Consider the following 9,474-nt stretch of genomic DNA (forward strand, 5'->3'; position numbering starts at 1 on the left):
CATAAGCCAAGGTGTGCACGTGTTTGGGTTTGTGGTCCTTTTTCTCTTTCCCCTGGTGATCCTTTTAGATTCTTGTTAACTGAGTTCTAGTGTGGTTTGTGATTTTCCCTTCCTGCGTGTCTGCAGACCCTGAATCTTTCGCGTTGCGTGTGGCCCTACACACCAGCTATGATCAACGGTTGGTTCTGGGCTGGTGTTTTGGACCAAAATCCTCATTTTAAGCCGCCTGCTTTGGAAACATCCCAACTCAAACCTTCAGGTAGATGATGTAAAAATAATTTAAAAGAGCGTTCAGGCTGTAATTAAACTTGTGTGAACATCTGTTCCCTTGAAAAGAATGAATCCATCATCCCAGAAAAATGCACAGGTCTTAATTCTGTTTTTTGACTGTGGATTTCCTTTTTACTTTCCACTCAACAGAAACACTTGTCCAAGTTTATGTTTTATTATTTTGTTTTTGTTCAGACTGTGGTTTGTGGTTAAACTGACACATCAGAGTCAGGTGGTTGTGGCATAACAGCAAAACTCTGTTGCACACAAATATAAAAATGTACATGGATCCGTTTTTGTGCATACGGTCCACAATAATATGAATGGACAGACTGACAGTCTTCCCAAGATGTCACTTGGGAATTGTCATTCACAATACTCTTAATTATCCTTTAACCTACAAAGAAAAGGCCACAGAGCAACCTCAACAAATCTATTCAAACACAATTACAAGGATTAGAAGCTGTGAGTGCAAAACCAGATATAATAAAGGGATTTTGGTTGATGATAATGATGTTATGTGTTTAATTACACAATAAACTGACACTAAAAGCTTTGCAGCTCTGGGTTTTGAAAGCTATGAGGAACAAGAAGCTTAAAAAAAGAGAGAGAGAGACAAAAAAAAAAAACTTTATTCTAGGTCTTCAGTCATCTCCCCTCTTGGCCAAAAATAATCTGTCTGCTTTTTTCACCAACAGGACAGAAAGCTTAAAAAAAAAGGAAAAGAAGAAAAGTCATTTTTAGCTTATGTTAATTTTTTCTTTTAATTTCTTCATTTGTTTAATTTTGTATATGTTAATTTGTATTAATTTACTTCCATTTTAAAAAAAAAATTGCTCTTACTATACCTTAAATATCCATATCCATATTTGCTCCGTCTGTGATAACAGTTTGCTGGTTTGAAGCAAGTTGCTTTTATCACTAAAGTAATTCCTGGCTTTCTAAACTGATCAAATTTTACAGAAAAAGCACTATATTTTAGTGTGACGCCACTTCTACAAAAGCAAAATGTCCCCTTAACACAAAGAAATGTTGAAACTAGTTTAAAATAAAACAGAATTTTAGTATACAGGAAACCAGTTCAGTTTGTTTATTATTTTTTTTATTACAACTATGAAGTAAAAATAAATAAATAAACGCCATTTATCATTTCTACTAACCAAAACACGTTTAAAAAACTGCCCTGTTTCATAATAAAAGCTGCTTCCTGTTTGGCCTTTATTGTGAAGGACATAACGGAAACGAAGCCCACTTTCAGTGCATTGACGGCACGCGGCGTCCACTTGCTGAAACAGGAGCGTGAGACCTTACTAGCCAACGTTCTCAGCGACTTAAACATTTTAACAAATGAGTTTTTATTTCGGAAATGAACGAACTATTTTAAAAACAGAAGGTGGATTTTGTTTTTCTTTTTGTTAATTTATTTTTAAAAGCTCGCGAGGTTAAATCCTCGGTTTCACGTAAAACAAGAAAAGAAAATAGAAGAGAAACCGTAAATAAAGTGGTCTTTTTTTCTACGTTCTCATCGCGGATGTATTTTTTGTTTTCGTTTACCTCCGGATCGATTTTTGGTGAGGTTTTAACCTTTGGGTTTGGAGCATCAGAAACCTTTAAGACCGGGGAAAGGTCTCAAGGTGAGTCGACACACTGTTAAAAGCTAATTCCTGCTAAAATCAAAAGTCTTGAAACAAAAGGTTTTTGTTTTGAAAGATAAACCATGATTTTTGACACTGCGTAGACTTAACATGTGGTTTTGTGCTTTTTTATTTTTATTTGTATGCTTGTAATTTATAAATTAACACATTTGCAAAATAATGATTGTAAATGTAGCTTCAATGTACTTATTTAGGAGTTTAATTATAACTATTTAGTTTAGTCCCTTTATCTTTTTTATTCGTTTTTATGTGCATATTTTAAAACATTTATTTCCCTAATTATTGTATATTCATAAAACATGCATTCAGTGTAATACATTCTAAATTAAGTGAATCGTGTGAACAGCTTAATCCACTAAAACTGGAGTTTATTTTATTTAATTCATTTCATTGTATTTAAATAGACTTAATGGAATGAATTGGTTTAATGTTAAACACCATTCTGCTTCTAGACAAATGTTTGACATTTTTCTCTGCGGTCAGTTGCTCTACATTTCCTTAACTGACAGTATTCCAGCTGTCTGTCTTCTGTTTATTTTCATACTCTTGATTGTATTCATGGTAATTCTCAGGTTCATGTAAAAGGCGAACATCAAAGGCGAGGAGCAAAAACTTCCACCTTACATCTTGTTCTCTATGTTCAGCTGTAGCTTGTGGTTTCCTGACTGTCTAGGTGTAGAATCGGAGGACTTCACTCAGAAGAAACCAAGAACAAAACTGGCACCAAAGTACATAAGGCGTTTAGCTTTTTTTTAAACGGGTAAAGCGATTTCAATCAAAGAGAAACCAAGAGTCAGCGCAAAAAAAAAAAAACACGAATGTGTCAAACATCAGCTCTTACTGCCTTCACTTTCCTAATGAGAAGAAAAAAAGCTTTTGATGGGAAATTAAACGGCGCCCCACACCCTGGCGTGCACACATTGGGGGTGAAGCAGACCTGATAATGTGCTATCTTTTGTCTGACCGTCTGTTTGTTTAGTGTGCTGTTTATTGATTTATTTGTGGTCCCGGAGGAGATCTCTTCAGCATTCCACCTGCTCCTTCAATTTCCTCCGCAGAGATTGTCAAGTTGGAGACGGCGTAGCACACAAACACACACACATAGAGGTGCACAATGTGTCACTATGGTGCTAAAGCAAAGAATGCAGCACAAGCGCTGCCTCTGGAGCATTCCAGACCGGCCTTCTTACCCCACGGCCAGGAAATATACTCATATTCTGTCTGGCTCGATGTTCCTTCCACCAAATGAGAGGAGAAAGGTTTCAATTTTTCAGTATCTGATGATTGTTAGAAGTTAAGTTGCCGTTCAAGATGGCATGCCTCTGGTTTATTTGATGAAAATGAATCAACAAAATGTCTTGTATAAAGCTGGAAATTTTGCAAAAGAAAATATGTTTTTTAGAAGAAAACCAGAATTTTCCAATGATGCCATACCCTTTTTATGAGTGCAAAACCTACTACTGTGTGTGTGTGTGCATAGTTGTGCTGGTGCACGCCTTTGTGTGTCTATTAAACAGCCTCTGAATAATCCTGGGATCTTTGACCCCTTATTCATGCTCGCTGTCACTCCAGCTCCAAAGCTCAACAACAAAGAGCAGCTTTTGTTTCCTCACGTTACTCTTCCCTGCACATTCTTTGCTGCTTTGCTCTGTTGCTTGTGGACAAGTTTAGGAAATGTAGTCAATTTATTAAGTCACAGTAAACCTGCTCCCCTTACACACCCCAAAAATGTAGTTTCCAACAAAAGCGCTTGTGTTACTTAATGTGCATCTTTTAGGTTATTTTAGATGCGAAACTCACACTCAGCAAATGCTGCAGTTCTTCAGGAAACTGTTGAGTTTCTCTTTTCAGAAGAAGTCTTAAGTTTTTAGACAGACATGAAAAGCAGAGGTAAAAGCGTTGTGTAGGCCAGGAAGTGGGTATTTTCAAAGTACAGTATACAAAACAAGTCCTGCATTCATTTGACAGGGTTTAAAGTCGAGACTGAAAGTGCTGGTTAGGTGTAAGTGCATCGTAAACATTTAAAGTTAGATAGACAATTTTTTATAAACAAAATGGTCAAAAGTATGTAGGATGTAGCTTTGGCACTGCTTTAGATTTAGTTTTTTATAATACTAAAGATCAGCATCAAAGGTTGTCGTTAGCAATAGGATTGTGTGTTGTACAGTGATATCTATTCCTAATGCCTTGTGGTAATTTAGAATTACAATTTAGCGGTTGGTTGTAACACTTTTGTAACTGTGATATTGTGCTTTAATTCTTCATGAAAAATGTATTTTTCAGTAAATAGTTTCTTTCTGTTGAATCTGTACCACCTAGTTTCTGACAAACCCTACTAGTTTTTTGGAGTAATCAGTCACACTCACTGGCCACTTCTTTGGGTACATCTTGCTAGTACCGGGTTGGACCCCCTTTTGCCTGCAGAACTGCCGTAATCCTTGATAGCTTAGATTCAAAAAGGTATTGGAAACATTCCTCGGAGAGTGTGGTCCATTTTGACATGATAGAATCAGACAGTTGACATCTGGTGACTGTGGAGAACATTTGAGTCCAGTGAACTCATTATGTTCAAGAGACCAGTCTGAGGTAATTCTAGTTCTGTGACATGGTGTTTTATTCTAGCCATAAGAAGATGGTACACTGTCGTTATAAAGAGATGGACATGGTCAGCAACAATACTCGGGTAGGCTGTGGTGTTGGAACCATGCTCAGTTGGCACTAATGCCTGCTGTAGTCCATTTGTCTCAAGGTTGGACTTGTGCGTTCAGAGATCCTCTTCTGCAGACCTCAGTTGTAACCAGTGGTTGAGTTACGGTTGTCTTTCATCAGTAGGAACCAGTCTGGACATTCTCTTCTGACCTAGTTTCGCTTCAACAAGGCATTTCCACCCACAGAACTGTCGTTCGGTGATATATTTTCTCTTTCTCTGACCATTCTCTATAAACTTTAGAGGTGGTTGTAGGTGAAAATCCCATCAGTTTGCGAAATACTAGCCCATCTGGCACAAACAACCATACCAAATTAAAAGTAATCTAAGTCACCTTTCTACCTCATTCACTTTGAAGTGCAGCAGATTGTCTTGACCACGTCCACATGCATAAATGCACTGAGTTACTGCCATGTGATTGGCTAATTAGAAATGTGTGTTGATGAGCAGATGAACAGTTGTGCCTAATGAAGTGGCCACCGATTGTATTTTTAGTTTCTAGAGTGACTGCTGGTTAATCTTTGTTCTTTATTTTAATCTTTAACTGATTTTCTTAACTGAGACAGAGAAAGTTCTGTGAAATTCTTTAATTTGAGGAGAAATAACCCCAGAATGAACTGTCTCTGAAACAACAGATAATTATGGTCTTTTTGCTTGGCACAACTTGTCGTTGGGGAAACCTTGAATGTTTTTGTCAACTGTATAACATAGTATATAATATATGTAGAACATATATATTAGTAAAACTGGAGTTAATACTTCATGAATTAATTTAAAGTAAATATTTTGTCTTATACTCTGCAATAATTACAGAAAATTCCTAAAAGAGGTTGTCTTGGCCCCTTCCCCTTTCATTCTTAAACACTTCAGAGGCTTTCTCTACAAAATGTGATGATGATGCAAAGCGGCGAGTGAGTCAGAACCCTAAATGAGATCAGAAACTTTACTGGAATACACAAAACATCAAACTTGTATCTGAGAGGTTAGGGTGACGGTCTCTTGCTTTTGTGCCGAGGGAAGATACCCGTGAGTACACAGAATGTCAAACAAAGCTTCATTTTATTCATTTGCATTCAGGAAGAAGAATTAGACATGCAGATCTGGAATGAGTAATACTGAGACACTCTGGGGTTAAGAGTTTTGGGTTTCCAAAATGCGTAGACTCACAAGTACAACTCGTGGCAGTCGCTGGTCTGCAAAAATAGGAAGTAAAAGAAAACGGAAATTCTTGTGCTGAATTGATACCTTCCAGAGACAATAGAGAGTGGGAAGATGGTGTTACTTAACATGTCACGTTAGATCAGCAAGTTGAAATGCTGTGTCAGTGGGAAAGAAAATAACTGATCAGCTAAACTAGAGAGTTTGCAACACGGATACACAATAATATTTGTACAAAACTGAAAGCTGGAGTTATTTACAATAAAAGTTTTTCTGATAAATACAATTGGCAGTTTTAGCCATTACGTTTTGCTGATCTGTAATCTTCAATATACACCAATGGAAACTTACTTATGATGCTGACATTTAGTGCTGCATTTTTCACAGGCAAACAAACTTTTAAAATCCTGAAATTCTGCAGACAAGATTGAACAATTGTCGAACAAGAGTCACAGTAAACAACAAAGAAATGTTGATCTTTAAAATCTTGAATTTAAGTCAAGTTTTATAGGTTGATTGGTGATAAAATGTGCTTTAGGAAAGTGTCTTTGTGTATTCAAGGATAGTCAAACTGTTTAGTTTGTGCCTCGCCTTTATCCTGAAGTTTCTGGGATTGTGATCATATGATGGATGGTTGAACTATCTTTTGTTTTTGTTTTTTTGCCTAGTTTATGTTAGGTCAATCCAGGACTTTGATCCATTTTTTAGTTGTTGTTTTACTGACAATTTTAACAAATGCTTTCTAATTATTAACTGCCATCAAGTGTTTGACAGTTTCAGGATATCGTTTTTTTTTAAAGTTCAATTTTGTGTTTTTGTAGTTTGTGTCCTTTGCAAACAAACATGAACTTTCTTAAAATTGAGCTTGAGAAATATGCTGCAATGATCACACAGTATGGACTCATGTTTTGCCTTTCTTGTAATCATGTCATCAGGACAGGGTGCTTCGGTGTATTCACACCTTTTTCTTCGGTTTTAGAGGTGACACTTTTGTGCAAGTGTAGGGTGGGTTTGCTGTTATATTGTCATACTGGTGTAACGGTGAGAAAGAAACTGCTGCAAGTTACTGTAACAAATGTGATTCAATTGCAACGGCGATGCAGAATTACATTCTCAGGATTTGAGTTTTCCCATTTTAAAAGCAACAATGTAAGAAAATAAGCTAAGTACTAAAAGTAAACACTTTTATAGGTTGATAATTTCTTTAATTTAACAATATTCCTTGGCAAGCATTATATTGTTTGGAAAGGCTGTTTATTTCCTTGTTAAGTGATGACATGTTTGCAAGGAATATGGAGTTGTGAGATTATTATCCCATTGGAAGTAGTATGAGGTTTTGTTCATGAAAAATTTACCAATTCTGCTCTTTCTAGTCTAATACATAGTCTCCCTTTTAGACTCAATATAATAAAGATGTGAATCCTCAGGTAATTCCCCCCATACAGTGGTTGACCTGTATGGATGCTGTTGGATTGTCCGAGCTCGTGGAGGGTTATAGAGAGAATGAGTGAGGATGTGTTAGAGGAAGTCATGAAAATGGAACGTATGATTGTCAACCATGACGTGTGTGTATCATGAAATGTCTAAGGCTATTGGAAGTTGTACGCACTTATGATGTACGAGTGATGCTGTTGTATGGTGCCCTTATACCATACTCTAGTCCAAGGGTGTTCAAACTATATCCTGGGGGCCTTATGCAGCCCGTTTTATCTATTTAGTCTGGCCTGCCAAACTATTATATTTGTAATCCTAAATAATGTTTTATTTTTTCCTGTAATTATGGTGTGTCTTAGATGGATATAACAAATACATTGACTTTTGTCTAAAGGTCCAAAAAGTTACTCTGTACTCATGTGGTGTTGGAAGATTTGTTGTTTTTCCGACATTCATGTGTTTTTCGAGTTGGACAGGCATTTTTCTGATCATTCAAGGACCACATAAACACTGTACTTCTGTAAGTTTGTGCTTTTTTTTTTCCTAAGGAATATTAACTAATCAGAGCAATTGGCACTAAAATTAGATTTAACATTTTGAAATAAGAACTCTAAGATGTTTTGTTTTAAAGTAATTTTCGATTAAATTAAAGCTGAGTTTTCATCCAATTTTCATGTTGTTTCTGTCTCTGTTGTTACTATGTTGTGGCTCATAAGTCTAAAATTTTTCCCACCTCTGCTCTAGTCATAAGTACGGTGTACATACTTGCCCTTACTCGCTCGCCTCTGTTGCAAGCAGTGAAGCAGCATGCAGTGAGGCCACACTAACAGGCTTCTTTCACAGTCCGCAAGATTTGTGGGATTGAATAGATGAAAAATATAATTGTTATCTCACCTACTTCATCCCTACTCTACCCAGCATTTTGTATGTGTTTGCTACAAACCGTTACCCTTAGCTTACCCGCAGGAAAAAAAGTTCATTACCATTAACAAGGTCTACAACCTTGTTATTTCGTGTGGGCCATCTGCGTTTTCTGTACAGGTTTGTCCATTTTTCATATTGCATCATTTTTCATCTTACCATAAGAGGAGTTGAGACTAAGGCTTGAATAAACCCTATAATAGTTATTAGAGGTGTACTTGTAACTTTATCAGATTACTGAGAATATGAAACAATTCTAAAGGTGACCTGTGGATAGGAGACGGAATTAAAAGACATAAATGCTATACTACCTCTTGTCAGTCAAACGGATTAGAAATTAGACCCAGCATATTGCTAGTTCATGCAAAAATTATTCCTTTAATTTAGCAGATTACAGGAAATCACTATTGTTTTGTTCTGTAAGTATGACTCAACATTCTCTTTATGTATATTTAACTTTTACTATAAACCGCAGTAAGGTTAAACATCACCCATCAAAGTAGAGTGCTACGACATTTTCAAGGTCAGCTGTCACCTCAAAGCTGCCTCAATGAGTTCCCTCTTTAGTTCAGAGGTCTGAATGAATCTCAGCACTGAAGTATTAAAACATGAGTCACAGTCTTTAACCAGACAGTTACCAGTCCAAACGTGTGAAAAACACAACTTGTAGGAAGGAAAGACAGCCGGGTAGTTTGAAGCAAGAAGAGTGAAGAATTTTTTTCTGTATTATTGTCCCAAATAAACAGTAAAACTCAACACGTTCCTTGAATACTACAATGAAGTTTTTCTACGTTTCTCTGATTTCTTTTAACGACCTCACAGTCAACCAATCTCCTTCACGCCAGAATGCATTTAGTTTGCCAAATGTATCAATTGCTAGTAGATCTTTGTCTCCTTTCTATAACACTAGAGCTCTTTTTCTACTAGTGTTTGAACCAAGTTATAGTTACAGGTTGGAGAAAAAAAAAAACAGTCCGACACTGCTACACATTAGCCTTGTTAGCGGACTTATAGTAACACCTAACCTTGTTTGGAACTTGTACAAAAATTGATTGTCATTTTGACAGAGCGCCATGTACCTCATAAAATTGCCTCATTATTAGTAAGCACAACTACAGTTAATCCATGTATAAGGCCTTACAACATATAGATTTTTGAAAATAATTAAAGCTTTTAAGTGCACCTTACAATACTGAAAATACAGTAATTGTTAAAAAACAAAGTTGACTCTTGCATATTTTGTATACTGCGAGTTCTTTTTTTGTTAGAAAGCATCTCCATGATACACAGGGGACCATTGAATTTGTTTTTTTTAATGAAGGCAATTTT

The 9,474-nt window shown here is 36.4% G+C and overlaps 1 protein-coding gene across 2 annotated transcripts in view; it reads left to right on the forward strand.

Annotated features, from left to right (window-relative positions):
- Nucleotides 1–1,560: 1,560 nt before the first annotated feature.
- Nucleotides 1,561–9,474, forward strand: part of LOC112161218 (adhesion G-protein coupled receptor G5) — a 25,004-nt gene continuing 17,090 nt past the window's right edge. For both annotated transcript variants that reach the window (XM_024296272.2, XM_024296273.2), the window contains exon 1: nucleotides 1,561–1,904. The gene's annotated coding sequence lies outside the window, so the exon portion shown is untranslated. The remainder of the gene's footprint in view (nucleotides 1,905–9,474) is intronic.

The sequence above is a fragment of the Oryzias melastigma genome, linkage group LG3 (assembly GCF_002922805.2).
Source record: "Oryzias melastigma strain HK-1 linkage group LG3, ASM292280v2, whole genome shotgun sequence".
Taxonomy (NCBI): domain Eukaryota; kingdom Metazoa; phylum Chordata; class Actinopteri; order Beloniformes; family Adrianichthyidae; genus Oryzias; species Oryzias melastigma.